Raw genomic sequence first — 19,220 nt, forward strand, 5'->3', positions numbered from 1 at the left:
AACACGAGGTTTACCGGTATTCACCGATGTCCTCATCTCTCGTTTCGTGATGGGCATGGACACGTGTAGTCTACATCATAGAGGGGGTTTTACACACCTCCAAAGCATGGCTAAAATAATACAGGCTAGCCTACAATAGATACAGTACCTTCGGAAAGTATTCCTGACTTAGTTACAGCCTTATTAAAAAAGGATTCAATTGGGTTTTTTCCTCATCAATCTACACACCAATCCCTCAATCCCCATAATGTCAAAGTGGAATTATGTTTTTAGACATTTTTACAAATGAATGAAAAATGAAATGCTGTAATGTCTTGCGTCAATAAGTGTTCAACCCCGTCGTTATGGCAAGCCTAAATAAGTTCAGGAGTGAAAATGTGCTTACCAAGTCACATAATAAGTTGCATGGACTCACTGTTTGCAATAATGGTGTTTAACATGATTTTTGAATGACTACCTCATCTCTGTACTCCACATACTGTAGATAAAAAGGGAATGTCATCTCGCCGTTTTCTGAATTGAGGGGGTGCGTGAGGGTATTGTTGCTTTAGTTAAAGAAAATGGGTAAAAGCATAGGCCTACCACTTGTTAGGTGAATATTTCTATTTCTTTTGATGGATCTGATTATATAAAGTGATCTATAGCGATGCTTTCGGATGCAATGCTAGAAACAAGCTGTAAAATGCAGGGGAAAGACGTGACTCCAATGGATATGGGATACATTTGGGTTGACGCTATTAACATTCAAATGCTGCGCTACAACCTTCTATAGCCGAAGAGACAAAACAATGCACTTTGCTTGGGAAGTAATGTGTGATTCTGTCACTGTCAATTGACGTTGAATATTTCAACAACGTACCAACTCTAAATCAGTCAGGAGCAGGCTATACCCTGCCATTTCAGAAATTAATTGGGAAGCCTTTGTGACACACTACAGGCTGGCAGGAGCGCTCAGCTTTTCAACAACACATCAACACCAGCTCTTCAACAACATGCCTATATACACTTTGCATTGAGGCTGTATCAAATCAAATTGAAATAATAATGAAACAAAAACTTCATTATTCGGCTATAAAGTCATTCTACGGTGTCTTAGAATTCAGTTTTAGAAACACGAGTTTGTCCAGTCTTTGGTTTGAAGATCATGTGGTGAGCTATGCATGCCTATTTTGTTCATTTAGCCTAGGAGATGCGCTTATATTTCCAGGCCCTAAACGCAAATCTATTTTCTAACAACAATATCATCGAATAAAATATAATACATTAGAAAAGGATAGTTTCCAGGAATTAAAAATAGTTACAAGTGCATATATGCCTACCTGATGTTATGCAGCTGCTGTGTTAAAAAAAAATGTATTTTTCACAAATTCATTGATGATTAGATACTTCAGTTGTACTGGTTCTGTTGCACTACATGTTTTACCGTTGATACACAACTTCAGCACTGTTCCAGACTATCCTCTATTTTATCAATAGCCAATATAGAAATCAACATGCACTCATTCGTTGTCATGCTCTGTTGTGGTATTTCAAGATTCTTATTAGGGCCTCCCGAGTGTTGCAGCGGGCTAAGACACTGCATTGCAGTGCTTGAGGCAGCACTACAGACCTGGGTTTGATTCCAGGCTGTCATAGCTGACCATGATCAGGAAACCCATGAGGTGGTGCATAATTGGCCCAGCATCGTCTGCTTGGCAGAGTTGTGTTTTGGCAGAGTTGTGTTTTGGAGGACGTATTGCTCTCGCCTCTCCCAAGTCTCGAGGGGAGTTGCAGCGCTGGGACAAGACTGTAACTAACAACTGGATATCAGGAAAAAGGGGTACAAGTTTTTAAAAATCATAAAATAAAAACTATTCTGTTCTATCCCTGGACACTGGCTGCGGTGAACGCTTGTTGTAAGAGAAGAGGGAGGGGGAAGAGTAGACAGAATAGAGAAACAATGAAAATGCAGAGTCATTCTGCCCCTCTCTTTCTCTCCATTTAAACCCCCTGTCGCTTTCTCTGGCTGACACTGATCTGACAGCACTGATTAGGGACTGGACAGTAGTTTGTGTGTGTGTGTGTGTGTGTGTGTGTGTGTGTGTGTGTGTGTGTGTGTGTGTGTGTGTGTGTGTGTGTGTGTGTGTGTGTGTGTGCGTGCGTGCGTGCGTGCGTGCGTGCGTGCGTGCGTGCGTGCGTGCGTGCGTGTGTGTGTGTCTTACTGACTAAGTACCTTGGCTGGTCTTCTTTAGTAACACACATCACAAGTACTCATTGGACATCAATAACAAGCATAAAGAAGTAAATGCTTAATATTGACATGTCAAATGATGTAAAATTGCATTAAACACACATTTATTTAAAAAAAAATATCAGACCACAAATAAGATGATAGATTCAAGCAGTGCTTTTATTATAATGGATATATTTTTACCTCTACCCTTGTCTGCGGTGGAATGTGAATCCACAACCTCTAGCTTTGTAAGCCGAATGCTTACAAAACAAAGAACAGTTACTAAAACTGCATGTCTAAAGGCTCTGGTCTGTCCCTGGACTGAGGGTAAACAGTAGTCATGTTCTCTGCTATCCACTTTATGTTTCCACATAAACACTATTTTTTCCCCCAAGTGTTCAGATAAAAATATATTTTACTGAAGGGAGGGCAATCCATTTTCATTTCAGAGAGGTCCGAATTTCTCCAGGTATCCCTCATAGCTAATTAAATAATAAAAAGAAAAACATGTTTATTTATTAGCCTTTTTGTTATAAGTATTTAGGCATATCATGTGAAATAGTCCTCGTGAAATAATTGTCAAAGGCATAAGAGATACTGTTGGATGTAGGTCTAGATCAGTTATGGATCTAAGTGTAGGAGTCAGAGGTCGACCGATCATGATTTTTCAACGCCGATACCGATTATTAGAGGACCAAACAAAAAAAGCCTATACCGATTAGTCGGCCAATTTTTAAAACATTTTACTTGTAATAATGACAATTACAACAATACTGAATGAACACTTATTTTAACTTAATATAATACATCAATAAAATCAATTTAGCCTCAAATAAATAACATTCAAATGTTACCCATCGCTCCACAAAAGCCGTGGCCCTTGCAGAGCAAGGGGAACAACCACTCCAAGTCTCAGAGCAAGTGACGTCACCAATTGAAACGCTATTAGCGAGCACCCCACTAACTAGCTAGCCATTTCACACCAGTTACACCAGCCTAACCTCAGGAGTTGATAGGCTGGAAGTCATAAACAGCTCAATACTTGAAGCACAGTGAAGAGCTGCTGGCAAAATGCACAAAAGTGCTGTTTGAATGAATGCGTACGAGCCTGCTGCTGCCTACCATCGCTCAGTCAGACTGCTCTACCAAATCATAGACTTAACTATAACATAATAACACACAGAAATACGAGCCTTTGGTCATAATATGGTCGATTCGGGAAACTATCATTTCGAAAACAAAACGTTTATTCTTTCAGTGAAATACGGAACCGTTCCGTATCTTATCTAATGGGTGGCATCCCTAAGTCTAAATATTGCTGTTACATTGTACAACCTTCAATATTATGTCATAATTATGTACAATTCTGGCAAATAAATTACGGTCTTTGTTAGGAATAAATGGACTTCACCCAGTTCGCAATGAGCAAGGCGGCCCAAACTGCTGCATATACCGTGACTGCTTGCGCGGAACGCAAGAGAAGTCACACAATTTCCCTAATTATAAGAAATTCATGTTAGCAGGCAATATTAACTAAATATGCAGGTTTAAAAATATATACTTGTGTATTGATTTTAAAGAAAGGCATTGATATTTATGGTTAGGTTTGGTGCAACGCCGTTGCGCGAAGTAGGCTGTGATTCGATGAGAAATTAACAGGCACTGCATCGATTATATGCAACGCAGGACACGCTAGATAAACTAGTAATATCATCAACCATGTGTAGTTAACTAGTGATTATGTGAAGATTGATTGTTTTTTATAAGTGTAATGCTAGCTAGCAACTTACCTTGGATTCTTGCTGCCCTCGCGTAACAGGTAGTCAGCCTGCCACGCAGGCTCCTCGTGGAGTGCAATGTAAGGCAGGTGGTTAGAGTGTTGTACTAGTAACCGGAAGGTTGCAAAAACGAATCCCCGAGCTGACAAGGTAAAAATCTGTAGTTCTGCCCCTAAACAAGGCAGTTAACCCACCGTTCCTAGGGCATCATTGAAAATAAGAATGTGTCCTTAACTGACTTGCCTTGTTAAATAAAGGTGTAAAATAAAAAAAATTGGCCAAATCGGTGTCCAAAAATTCCGATTTCCGATTGTTATGAAAACTTGAAATCGGCCCTAATTAATCGGCCATTCTGATTAATCGGTTGACCTCTAATAGGAGTACAACATCTTTATTCTCCACACTTTAATACGACTAATGTTCTACTCTGAGACACTTCGTGGATAAAGGCCCAGGCCTTATCGACTCTCACACAGCACTAGGGAGGACACAAATGGATGTGGATGGATGGCGGTAACTAAAGAACCACAGCTCAGACCTGCATGGGTTCCGCTCAGTTGGCTAAAACATTTTGCTACGTTTTGCAACGGCACGTTCTGAACAACACATTCTCCCTGAAACAGACAGACTGGATATATTCCACCTACTGAACATGGTCTACCAGGGTTTAAAGCAAAAAAGGTAAACTCAAAAAAGCTGAAGTACCTCAGAAGGCAATTCAGGAGCAGGGGTTGCCATGCCTACCACCGGAACACACATCTCTAAGTACTAATTACATGTCAATATTAAGCATGCAGTCCTTACTTCCTTATGTTTGTTATTGATGTCCAATTAGTACTTAGTGATGTGTGTTATCTAAAAAAGACCAGTCTAGGTACTTAGACAGTAACACACACACACACACACACACAAACTACTGTCCAGTTCCTACTCAGTGCTGTCAGATCAGTGTCAGCCAGAGAAAGCGACAGGGGGTTTAAAAGGAGAGAAAGAGAGGGGCAGAATGACTCTGCATTTTCATTGTTTCTCTTTTCTGTCTACTCTTCCCCCTCCCCCTTCTCTTACAACAAGCGTTCCTTTCAGCGACATCACAGCCAGTGCCCAGGGATAGAACACACACAGAAGCACACACTCAGACACACAGTCCCCCTCTCTCTCTCTATCGTTCTCTGGCCATCAGATGACTAGAAGAAATTTGTTTAGGCTATATTGTACAGTAGCTTTCAGCATCCACAACAACAAAAATACTTTTGTATCTACAACAGCAATCTGTACATATGATTCATAATCTAGTTTACCCTAAAACCATTTAATCTTCCTCTCCGCTATCTCTCTTACATTTTATTTTCTTTGTATCAAATATATTTATATATTTTTATTTTCTTTCTTTCTCAGCCAGCCTTGATGAGCATGGCCCCTCAGGGAGGGTTGCTTTAAAGAGGTCCTCTGTCTGTCTGTCTGTCTGTCTGTCTGTCTGTCTGTCTGTCTGTCTGTCTGTCTGTCTGTCTGTCTGTCTGTCTGTCTGTCTGTCTGTCTGTCTGTCTGTCTGTGAGAGCCTTTTTTGTTATTTTTCCTAAATCAAGCTGATCTTGTGATGGGAAACGAGAACTTCCCGATTAGACTCTATCCTGGGGGCGAACAACTACACACACACACACACACACACACACACACACACACACACACACACACACACACACACACACACACACACACACACACACACACACACACACACCCACACACACACACGGACACCCATCGCACTGTGCAAAAGAAATACATAAAAATACAAACACACAGACAAACACACACACCAAGGTTATAATGGTTTTGTGTTTTTATATTAGTTTTTATTTCTATTAATTTTAGGATTCTTATGTGAAATTCAGTTTGGTCTTAGTTTGTTTTCTGACTTGATTTACTAGTTTTGATTCAGTTTAAGTTTGATGAAAAAATAATTGTTTCGTTTTTTATATTATTTTTGTTTCAGTTTTAGTGTTAGGGACAGAAAGTACCCTATGCATGGGAGGCTAGGAGGCATGTATGTGTTGTAGGTTCTATTTCTTCCTGTTAGCTAGTGATAGCTAGCCATCTCAGAAATCCCTGACCTAGAGCAACAGCACTAGGTCTGGGGAGGATGTCAGATTCTCTTGGACATTTTCTGTTCTGGGGATGGTCCTCTTCAGACAAACAACTCTCCCAACAAAACACAAGTTTGGGTAGGTGGGGCCAAGCCTGAAAAATCAAACTCTTCCCGAAGCCTATAGCCAGTCCAGAGGAGAATGACTGCCCCCTCCATGAAGTTCAAGGCTGACCGGGGTACTGCAGGCTGTTGTATCCAGAAAGAAGGATCCCCCATTATAGTCAGTGGGAAAATGGCAATCGTTGTCTTCAATATTGTAAATAATAAACTAATCGAAGACAATCATGGTACCAATTATTTATTCTATTACACCAGATGTATGTCCTTGGGCCGATTATTTTAAAATCGCACACAGAAGGAGTTACAAGGATAATTTAGTTGCTACCGTTATGTCATGTCTTGAAAATCCCCCCCATGAGATGCCATTTTACCAAGCTAAAACCGACTTCCCGAGCTTCAAATGAGCCATTGAGTCTTCACATAAGAATGAATAGTGTGACGTCATTGATGGCTTGGTCCATTCATATACTGTACGGTCAATGAGGCAGACATCTCCGAATGATTGGAAACCAAAGTTTTCGGGCAAAACCTTTTCTGTGGTTTTAGTGAAGGTAGATTATGCAAACTAGCCACATGCGGAAATGCACTCATTAAAAAGAACCATATCGCTAGCTAGCTACTACTTTATGTCCGGCAGGGATGTTCACACTTGGGCAACAATCGGATAAGCGGTGACGTCACCGGACAAGGCAGTGACAGTCTTCCTTGTGCTGACTCCTCCTCTCTGTCCAGGTACTTGTAAGGATGTGTATGTTGGAATATAGGTACATTGTGGGAGGCAAACTGTCTGTCTAGAGCAGGGCTGCCCAACCCTCTTCCTGGAGATCTACTGTCCTGTAGCTTTTCAGTCCAACCCTAATTTAGCATATCTGATTAAGCTAGCTAAGATCTTGTTGAGCAGTTAATGAGTAGAATCAGGTGTGTTAAATTAGGGTTGTTCTGAAAACCCACAGGACAGTAGATCTCCAGGAAGAAGGTTGGGCAGCCCTGATCGAGAGTGACTTGATAGCTGGAGATAGTGATGCTAAATAAGGCAGGCCTATTTGAAACATCGCCATCTCCTGGCAGCATGTACTTGCCAGATTCAGAAACTTGAAAATTAAAACCCCATTACAAATAAAGCTCAAGATTTAAAATAGAAAAAACTAAAACTGAACATCATTCATTATGTTTTTTTATTTTATTTTATTTGTTTTGGAGTCAAAGATACTAGTTTCAGTACAATTTTTGTTTTTCAAACAGGTTTGTTAATTATTTTATTTCAGTTGACTAAATTGTTTTTTCAAGACTCGTTTTTGGAATTATGCCACATCCAATATTAATGTAATGGCGATATGTAATTATAAAGTAATGGATCTGCATCTCATCTTGTGGAGTAGATTTAATATGTAGTATTGTCATTTTTATTCATACAATAATGATTATCAGTGCAATGCAGAGTAATCCCCCCCACACACACACACACACAAACACAAAGGAGTCCTCTCCTCATCTTGTATGGTATTGCCAAATACACACCCACAACGGGACTATTAGTCCTTCAACTTGAGATATATCTTTCGGATAAAACATTTGTACTTATTGAGAGTGGCGATTTTAGCATGTAAATCTTGGTGGGGCAAAAACAAAAGTGGGATGCATGCCAGCAAAGCCACTGCCCAACCCAACACTGAACAATACATTAATTGAACTATAACGGTGACAAACGGTGCCCACAAACTGTTAGGGCCAACAGCACCTTACCACTGCTACACCTGGCTTTCAGCGGAGCATTTTCTGGCAGCGAAACAGTTCATTCAGCCTCATTTACTGCCTTTAAAAAACATAGCTGATATAGCTGACCTGCTTAAACAAATGTGGTTTCTACTGACAATTGAGATGTACAAACTATGGCATAAGGGGACGACAAGCGGATAAGAGGCAATCCGTAATTTCGATTAAGACATTAATGAGTGAACGACAACGGACGTAGTCAATATACCTATTTGTTCAGCACTTTTGATATGTACAGTGACAGAATTCAAAACATGGGTCGTTCTTACAGTGTACTCCCTGTACAACAAGTCAGAATCATAGGATAAATAAAGGGGGCATATAAGCAGACAATGAAAGCTCTTACAATATTCGATGATTGCATTTCTCTAAAACTTGTTATAGGCCACGTGTGCACCACCAAGTTAGAACAGTAGGCAAAATTAAGAGGTGAAAATAGACCAAATTATTAGGGTGAGGCACATTGAATGCCGTTTGGGTCTTTGCGTGTCAAAAAAGATACACATCATATAACACTATTTGACGTGTTAAATAAGCTTTTAATTTGACACGTCAAGTAACACAATTCTATTATAGAATGTTGTCTGTGCTGAATTTGCACATGCAAGCCAAGCACTACCATTACTACCAGTAGCACTGTCAAAGCTGTAAAAAAAAGTTGGCAAACAAGCACACACTGGGCCACGAATGATGTGTTCACAATACCGCGTTGGTGAAAATAGACCAAATTATTAGGGTGAGACACATGGGCTACTAGCAGCTTACTACACAACATACACTTATTACTTTATTTTAAATTTTACCCCCTTTTTCTCCCCAATTTCGTGGTATCCAATTGTTAGTAGCTACTATCTTGTCTCATCGCTACAACTCCCGTTCGGGCTCGGGAGAGACGAAGGTCGAAAGTCATGCGTCATGCGTCCTCCGATACACAACCCAACCAAGCCGCACTGCTTCTTAACACAGCGCGCATCCAACCCGGAAGCAAGCTGCACCAATGTGTCAGAGGAAACACCGTGCACCTGGCAACCTTGGTTAGCGTGCACTGCGCTCGGCCCACCACAGGAGTCACTAGTGCGCAATGAGACAAGGATATCCCTACCGGCCAAGCCCTCCCTAACCCGGACGACGCTAGGCCAATTGTGCGTCGCCCCACGGACCTCCCGGTCGCGGTTGGTTGCGACAGAGCCTTGGCGAGCCTGGGCACGAACCCAGAGTCTCTGGTGCCCACAAAGGACCGCTGCGCCACCCGGGAGGCCTAGTATTACTTTCTTAGCTACAGTATACATATCTCCCTTGCATATTACATCATTTATGCAGCAGCATACAAGACATTTTTGGACTCACCTTGTGAAGGTGGAGCAGCGGTCCTTTGTGGGCAAATTTTGTCATCAAAGTCTGTCATTCTCTGAATGTATTGTGGGAACTCGAGAAAAAACACACGGCCACTACATTGAATATCAGGATAACTTTAGTGGTTGCTTTGCAATGCTTGCAGTTAGCCACTGATTCCTTCCAAATGACTCGTTGTTGAATTTGAGATTTCCAACTTGTTGTGTAATCTTTATGTCCAATGACCGATGAGCATCGATACGTTTTATCTATAATTTTTCTTCATTATTTCTCTTCATATAACAAGGATTAAAAAGGATTTGCCAGTAGATTGTCGACTTCATTCATGATGATGACTGTTAGCTAAGACTTTGAAAGTAAGATGTTGACATGATCAGTCCAGTCAAAGCTACTGTACATATAACGTGATTTGATGTAATTTTATCTGTGGCCAATGAAATTGAGCCTTCTTGGAAGAGCACTTGTAATATAACTCTACGGCAGGCCCCAAAGTGCTGAAATGTTGGATGTCTACCCTTACTAAGGACTTCAACTTGGCAATGACATACTGTCCCCATGATTGACAGAACACTGAGCCAATCACAGCACAATGCTCATATTTTCTGCTGGCTCGCCCCACCACCACAGAAGGCACTGAGCTAAGCTGAAATACCTGCATTTTGGAACTGCCTTACTCAAGAAAACTTTGCTTAACATCATGGGAAAAATCAAAAGAAATCCGCCAAGACTTCAGAAAAACAATTGTAGACCTCCACAAGTCTGGTTCATCCTTGGGAGCAATTTCCAAACGCCCGAAGGTACCACGTTCATCTGTACAAACAATAGTACGCAAGTATGAACACCATGTAACCACGCAGCCGTCATACCGCTCAGGAAGTAGACGCGTTCTGTCTCCTAGAGATGAACGTACTTTGGTGTGAAAAGTACAAATCAATCCCAGAACAATAGCAAAGGACCTTGTGAAGATTCTGGAGGAAACAGGTACAAAAGTATCTATATCCACAGTAAAACGAGTCCTATATCGACATAACCTGAAAGGCCGCTCAGAAAGGAAGAAGCCACTGCTCCAAAACCACCATAAAAAAAGCCAGACTATGGTTTGCAACTGCACATGAGGACAAAGATTGTACTTTTTGGAGAAATGTCCTCTGGTCTGATGAAACAAAAATAGAACTGTTTGGCCATAATGACCATCATTATGTTTGGAGGAAAAAGGGGGAGGCTTGAAGCCGAAGAACACCATCCCAACCGTGAATCACGGGGGTGGCAGCATCATGTTGTGGGAGTGCTTTGCTGCAGGAGGGACTGGTGCACTTCACAAAATAGATGGCTGCATGAGGAACGAAAATTATGTGGATATATTGAAGCAACATCTCAAGACATCAGTCAGGAAGTTAAAGCTTGGTCACAAATGGGTCTTCCAAATGGACAATGTCCCCAAGCATACTTCCAACGTTGTGGCAAATGGCTTAAGGACACCAAAGTCAAGGTATGGGAGTGGCCATCACAAAGCCCTGACCTCAATCCTATAGAATATTTGTGGGCAGAACTGAAAAGGAGTGTGAGAGCAAGGAGGCCTACAAACCTGACTCAGTTACACCAGCTCTGTCAGGAGGAATGGGACAAAATTCACCCAACTTATTGTGGGAAGCTTGTGGAAGGCTATTCGAAACGTTTGACCCAAGTTAAACTATATAAAGGCAATGCTTCCAAATACTAATTGAGTGTATGTAAACTTCTGACCCACTGAGAATATTAAGAAAGAAAGAAAATCTGAAATAAATAATTCTCTCTACTATTATTCTGACATTTCACATTCTTAAAATAAAATGGTGATCCTAACTGACCTAAGACAGGGAATTTTTACTCTGATTAAATGTCAGGAATTGTGAAAAAAGGATATTAAATGTAGTTGGCTCAGGTGTATGTAAACTTCCGACTTCAACTGTACATCCACAGGTACACCTCCAATTGACTCAAATGATGTCAATTAGCCTATCAGAAGCTTATAAAGCCATGACATCATTTTCTGGAATTTTCCAAGCTGTTTAAAGGCACAGTCAACTTAGTGTATGTAAACTTCTAAGAGAACCTGGCTTGAATGAACTGCTTAACCCATGAATTTGCATTATAGGCGAATTAATTATCCTTCAATGACCATTTAATTTACCTGATTTATTGATCAATCATTATGATGATATTGTGTAAACTGTCACTTCTGCTTTCACTTTGTCCCCCCACAGTCTGAAATTGCATTTTTGTCCCCACCAGTTTAATCATTGGAATGTGATACAAAACAAAGCAAAGGTGTTCTTTAGGACCATGCAGACACCTCCGAGCGGTCGGGCAGGCTGTTTGGAGTGTTTATCCGACCAGATAAAAAAAATAAAAAATAAGCAACAAGGCACGAGGGTGTGTGATAGAGTATATGGCCAATATACCAAGGCTAAAGGCTGTTCTTAGGCGTGACGCCTAAGAACAATAAGGTGCCTCATTGCTATTATAAACTGGTTACCAATGTAATTAGAGCAGTAAAAATAAATGTTTTGTCATACCCGTGTTATACGATATACCATGGCTGTCAGCCAATCAGCATTCAGGGATAGAACTATTCAGTTTATAATTCATATATATATGCCCCCCACACACACACACTTCTTAAACCAAAGTTGTGATTTTTTTATCAGGGTTTCTGGTTTAAAGGGTAGTGCACTATATAGGGAACACCTCTAAACCATAAACACGGCCGTGAGTGTGGCATGTCTGGGTTTAAAGTTACACTTATTTTAAATAAAAATAATAATAATAACATTTGCTATCCCTTCTCTCCGTCTCTCTTTTCTCTCTATCTCTCTTCTAATTCTCCGACCCACTAACATCCAACCACAACATGTCAATTTAATATAGTAGGCTAACCTAATATAGTAGGCCCATCGTTGAATACACAACTGCATCAGAGTCGAGATAAAATTATATAAAAATTGGGCTTGTTTTTACTGTGACAAGTTAACCTATTCCCTCAGTTTAGAGAATTCAATGTCATCTACCTCGCGCTCCTGGCTAGAGAGATGCCAATGATTGTGATGCTCGCGATTCCGATGCCACACTGGATGTTACATCGGAGGAAACAAGAGAAAAAGAGTTGGAGGACAATAACGTGTCGGGGGGTGTGGCACCGGGGACGACAACCGAGAGAGAGAGAGAGAGAGAGAGAGTAAAGAAAAGGCGTTTCCATCAACGAACCGGCAAAACTGTGTATCCAGACAACCGGACGGACGGATAGAACTTGCCTGGAACAAAAACAAAGCACTTATCCACACTAGCCAATAGAATTTCGCCATAACAATTGCTTTTGTAAACGCTTTTATATGTTAATAAAATCCATCACTAGACGGCGTCCCAGAGCTGACAACATCCTAAACCAACTAGCCTACATTCTGGATAGAGGAGCTGACTGAAGAAGCCGATTTTGCAGCGAGATTGTGCGTCAATCGAATACAAATCACATTTTGATAACTGGTAGAGAAGTGAACACTATCTCACCCACAGAACAGGGCATCTCTCTTCGCGGACTCATAGCCTACACAACGCCCGGGGTAAGCCAACACATGTTTTTATTATCCTGGCTTCACTCACTATTTGTATGGGAGGTTATAAGGTTGGCGTGTCATTGTATGCGAGTGTGTTTTTTCAGTTTTTGCTTTTTGAATTTGTCATTATTCAATGATATAATAATGGTTGTATGCTACTACTTGATTTATCATCATTATTTTGGCACCATCATCAGAGAATTCCGTTACATGATGAACCATAAACCCTACTTCCATAAACATGTATAGTTTTGTGTTTCAAAACACTTGATATGACTTTCGTTTGGTTGTTGGGTTGTCTTTTGTCTTGGATGATAACCAAGTGAACAATGCCGGCAATGAATGATGGGACGTTGCTCAGGAAGAGAACCCGACTTGAATGAACTGCTTAACCCGTGAATTGGCATTATAGGCGAATGCCTTATCCTCCAAGGACCATTTCATTTACTCGATGTATTGATTCATCGTTATGATGATATTGTGTAAACTGTCACTCCTGCTTTCTCAATGTTGCTGTGTAGCCTAATCCCCAATCGTTTTTTTTTTTACATTGACATCCCTAACCACTTTATCTGGAATGTTCTGTGGCGTTCAATATCGGAGAGTGGTTCAAACAATAGCTTAATAATCAATGCTGTTAAACAACCTGTGACCTCGCTAATGTGTCAGTGTTTTTGTCGTGCCTTAATCATGACTGTGAATAATGGACATGAGGGAAATGTTGAGCACATAACATCCTTAATCCCGACCGCTGCGCCGAGCCCAGCATCACCATGCACGAATGTGTGCACGAGTGAGCAATTGGGGGAAAGCGAACGGCCATATATACTGCTTGCTGAAAACTACTGTTAGGCTGTACTGTAATGAATCAGGTTGATGATTGAGACAACAATGGCGTTATTAGTGACAGTACTATAATGAAATAATAATAATGGTAATAATTAATATTGCCATTATTGTTGGTTAATTACTAATGCATTACTAATATATTGTCATCAAAATATTGTTTTTAGTCTATTTCCTTGTCATTTTTGTCAGTGATTTGGTGTACAATAACCCTTGCACTACTAGGCTACAGAGCTGGAGCTGTATCAAGCGTCTCAGGGGAGGATCGGATCTAAAATCAGTTTAGCCTTTTAAACAGTGTAAACTGTGTTAGGCACCGGGTGACAGCTGCCACTGCGTGCATTTCCTGTCATTGCCTTTTCTCTCACAAGTTACATTCCAAATATACCAAGGACCACTTCCACAAGTCTCCTGATCTGTGTGCAGTGCGCACACAATGGTTGTGTCAAACCTTTTTTTAAACAACCAAACCCATCAAAAAATATTGGTTGTATGTCAGTCGATGTATTAAACGCGTTGTACATCTGTTGTACAAACGGAGTGTGTACTAGTCCAACAATACTAGTCCAACAATACTAGTCCAACAATACTAGTCCAACAATAGTCAGAGGAGTTGGCTAAAAACACAGATTTGGCAGCACCAGACTCTATTTACATTGTTTCAAGTCATTCTGTAGGAAGATACAACGACTACAACTGTCACACTAAGAAAGCTACTCTGCTTTGTGCTATATTTTTTTTAAAAAGGACCCGTTGTTTTTGTGCTGGAGGTTTTGAAATAGTTTTGTCTTCCCGAAAACCCCTTTGTGTTGACTCAGAGACGGGCGAAACACTCCGCCGCACACATTCCCACAGACACAGACAGGACGTAGCCAAGGGGGAAGCACATTTCTGCTGTGCTGAACAGTTTTGTCCACCGACCAAAATAAAATAAAATCGATATATCAAATGGGAGAGCCATTCCGGCCCCGGGGAGAGAGAGAAAGACAGACAGAGAGAGAGAGGGAGGGGGGATCATTAAACCAAAAAGCAAGCTGTCTCAATGTCCTCTACCGCCCACGTCCAAGACACACGCTCCGCTGTTGTCTTGACTCCCTTATCAGAGCAGAACTTTCTTTGTTTTTTACTGTGACCGTTGAGCATTTTCTGACTGAGTCAATTGTGGAACCAGGAATGTCTCGCTCGCTCTGTACCTGAAGCAAAGGAAACTATCACATGAAATGCTTTGTCATGTTACGATGTACGACATGTCATTGAAGCAGTGTTTCTGTGTTGAGGTCTGCAGTCTCAGCACGTATTTTGGAAACGACAGTAAGGGAGTCGGGATGTGCTTGTGAAAATCTCCAGAATATTTACACGTTCTCCTCACTCAGTTCCAGATGTAGAGGAAACTATGCCTTCGAGGGTGGGTGCTGTGTTGCATCATTGAGCTGTCGGTGGTGTGTTGTGTTGAAGTTGAACCCTGTAGGTAACTTTAGGAGTTTGGAATTGGAACGCCTCCCAAAAATCTTTCAAACCATGGTTCTGGAACATTATGTCACGAATGCACACACACACACACACACACACACACACACACACACACACACACACACACACACACACACACACACACACACACACACACACACACACACACACACACACACACACACACACACACACACACACACACACACACACACACACACAAATCCCCCCCCCCCCTCTCTCTCTCTCTCTCTCTCTCTCTCTCTCTCTCTCTCGCTGTCTCTTTCACAAGGTCAACCATCCACTGTCTGGCAGTCCAGTGGTGTGGTGGAGAGGAGGGCTTAAGCCTCACCCAGCTCTAAGCTGGGTCGGCACAAAAACCTGATTAACCCATCCCAACAGTTGCTATGCTGCAGTGCTTCCATGCAGTCAGCGCCCTGGTAAAAAGTAGTGGACTATACAGTATAGGAAATAGGGTGCCATTTGGGACACAGCCCATATGTAGGCTACACTATTCCTGGTTCGTTATGGATTATGGAATCTTCCTGGAATCGCTTGTGCGCTCACACACACACACACACACACACACACACACACACACACACACACACACACACACACACACACACACACACACACACACACACACACACACACACACACACACACATCCAGCAGCCCCCCCTAATCCCCCCTCCTATATGTAATCCACTCTCTGCTTCCAAATGAAAAGTCTCAATAGCCGTGATTTGATTTGATATGACTTGATTCGATTGGACTGCTGTGTTTGGAGAAGGATGATTGAGTGCACAGATGGAGGTATTGTGTGTGTGTGTGTGTGTGTGTGTGTGTGTGTGTGTGTGTGTGTGTGTGTGTGTGTGTGTGTGTGTGTGTGTGTGTGTGTGTGTGTGTGTGTGTGTGTGTGTGTGTGTGTAGTGATATCATTGTGTGCCACAGAAAGAGGCACCTCTAACTCTTCATCTTTGTTTTTCTCTTTCTGTCTCACTCTTTACTGTAGATGCTAGCATGTCCGTCTGCCTGTCTCTCTGTTTGTCTGCCTCTCTTTCTGTCTGCCTGTCTCCCTCTCTCTCTCTCTCGCTCACCATCTCTGTCTATCTCTATCATGTTTGTCTGTCTGTCCTCCCTATTAATTTCTCATTCTACCCACTACATTTTTGGTAGATTCCTCATACAGATGTAAGATCTTCATTTGATCACTCTTTTGTTGCAGAGAATGTTCCTGCACAGCAGCAAACACAAACTTGTGGTGTATTCAAAGGTTAGAAAGGCTTTTAAAGTTTGTAATTTCCACTTTAAAATGTCAGACTTGATTTTCCATAATGAAAAATGTATCAACCCTTACAACATTTTCCATGAATTATAATCCACATAATAATTCACAATTCCTGTTGCTGCAGGATTATTGTCCTGCTGTAGAATACTGGCTCAAATTAAGATCCTACATCTGTACCTTCAGTCTGATCAGTCCAGCTGTGTATGTGTTGGTTTTCGCTGCCTCTCGTCCTGCCCATATCTGTGGTGGGTATGGTGGCCTGTGTGTGTCATTCAGTACCAGCAGTCAATTGTTCTGTATCTTACTACACACATCCAATCAATCAGAATAAACCAAACTACAAGACAGTCAAAATAAAACAACATTACTTATTGGGAAACACAAGCACAAGCATAAAGCAAAATGCAGTGTTATCTGGCCCTAAATCGACAGGCAAATTATTTGACCATGGTTACTAATCAAAACCTTAGAAAAACCTTGACAAGGTACAGTGAGCACAGCCTTACCATTGAGAAGGGTAGACACAGGAAAAACCTGGCTCCCTATAGAGGAAAGGCTATGCAACCACTGCACCACAGCAGAACCCGAGACAGAGCTGCATTCCCTGACAAAATGTCAAGAATATGAAACAATTAGAGTGTCACTTCCCCAAATTTGAAACTCTTATTCAAGGTTTCAAAGATCTCTCTGATGAGAATATATTTCCCATCCTGTTGGGGGAGGATGCAGAGAGCTGTGGGTTGGCCTCGCATGACATTGCTGCCTGACATAAAATGAGGGGCCGTGTCTGACAGACCGAACAACGTGCACATGTCCTTTATGCCATTGTTAAATGAATGGTTATTTTGACCCTTGATTATTGTTGTTACTGTTGTCCCATTAACAATATTGATTCTTATTTTAATTATGTTAATATTGTAAATCTCCAAAGTAAGCTTTGGCAATATGTACATTGTTACGTCATGCCAATTAAAGCAAATATAATTGAGTTGAAATTTAAAGAGAGAGATAAAGTCTGCATCTCCAGGCAGTGAGTCTGGTCTGTGCCTGTTGCTCTGCCTCTTCATCTGCTGTTGAGATGATCAAGTGGGATAGACAGGGTAGAGAGAGGGAGTGAGACAGTGCGACACAGAAACAGAGAGAGATAGAGAGAGCGAGTGTGAGAGAGAGCGAGAGAGAGAGAGAACGAGAGAGAGCGTGAGTTTGCCCATGCCAACCACTATGTAACCAAGGAGCCAGTGTGTGTGCTGTCAGATGGAAAGAAAGAGAGGTGGATGGATGGATGGATGGATGGATGGATGGATGGAAGTGGGTGAATGTTACCATGGCACTGTGGATATCTCCAAACCTGGGTGCTGTTAAGAGATTTGTATTCCCCAAAAGAGCACACACACACACACACACACACACACACACACACACACACACACACACACACACACACACACACACACACACACACACACACACACACACACACACACACAAACAAAATCCCAAAGTCTTTTGTTTTCAATCCTTTCTATCCCTTGTCTTTCTCGCCGTTATTTTTGCTCAGTAAGACATGAATCTAGCCATCCATCCAGCCATTTGGGTCTTGGCCAGGCAGGGACTCTCCATCAGTTAAGGTTTGCACAGACACACAAGCTTCATATTTCATCAGTTTCCCTTCTATAAGGCTACGGTGAAAAAAGACTTCCATTACTTTGTGGCTTGTTGTGAAGCTCAGTGCCAGATAACAATGTTAACTTGATTCCCCCGGCTATAACACCATGAAAAGACAGGCAGAGACACGCTCGGTCGGTGCGTGTGTGCTCGCATGCGTTCGAGCATGTGTCCATACGCACGTCCGTGTGTGTGTGTGTGTGTGTGTGTGTGTGTGTGTGTGTGTGTGTGTGTGTGTGTGTGTGTGTGTGTGTGTGTGTGTGTGTGTGTGTGTGTGTGTGTGTGTGTGTGTGTGTGTGTGTGTGTGTGTGTATGCATATAGGTGTGACCTTGTGCTGTGCTGTTGCTTATGTAATCCACACGAAGATACCTAATCAAACCAAATGTTATTGGTCGCATACACCTATTTTGCAGATGTTATTCCAGGTGTAGCGAAACGCTTGTGTTCCTAGCTCCAACCGTGCAGTAATATCTAACAATACACAACTAGGTGCTGTTGCGGTCACGAGATCTCATCGACCGTTGATTGACAAGCAAATAACTGTCGGTCTCACGGTAATTGACCGTTAATTAGCATAAACACATTTAGCATCTCCTGTCTTCCACACACAGCCTACAAGACACTGATACAGACCTTTGGAACATCTACACAGTAGTCTAATAAATCCATGTAATATAGCCTACACCTTCACAATAAATCCATCATTTATTAAAGACAGGTCAAAAGATGCGTGATATGATATGTGTTGAGAAGTTGACAAAGAAATATTCCTAGAGCTATTCATGTAACTTCAGTTGTTCTACAAACGTTGCGCTGTATGTTTCGATTTTTAAAACATTGTAAGGCTGCATGATGCGACTCTAATGATGATTTGAAAAAATTGCTTAAAAGGCATGAGCTCTGCTTTGTTTTTTTTTTGTTTTTTTGCACAGGCTGTACACACTACATCAGTCACTCATTCACAATTTGACAAGCACTTGATAATGCCTGGAATTCCACGGCGGCATCCCCTTTGTGTGGCCGTAATGCATC

At 41.6% G+C, this 19,220-nt stretch overlaps 1 protein-coding gene across 1 annotated transcript in view; it reads left to right on the forward strand.

Annotated features, from left to right (window-relative positions):
- Positions 1-12,511: 12,511 nt before the first annotated feature.
- LOC118392166 (astrocytic phosphoprotein PEA-15) overlaps positions 12,512-19,220 on the forward strand; it is a 54,620-nt gene continuing 47,911 nt past the window's right edge. Inside the window, exon 1 of the mRNA XM_035783859.2 lies at positions 12,512-12,918. The gene's annotated coding sequence lies outside the window, so the exon portion shown is untranslated. The remainder of the gene's footprint in view (positions 12,919-19,220) is intronic.

Source organism: Oncorhynchus keta, chromosome 13 (genome assembly GCF_023373465.1).
Source record: "Oncorhynchus keta strain PuntledgeMale-10-30-2019 chromosome 13, Oket_V2, whole genome shotgun sequence".
Taxonomy (NCBI): Eukaryota; Metazoa; Chordata; class Actinopteri; order Salmoniformes; family Salmonidae; genus Oncorhynchus; species Oncorhynchus keta.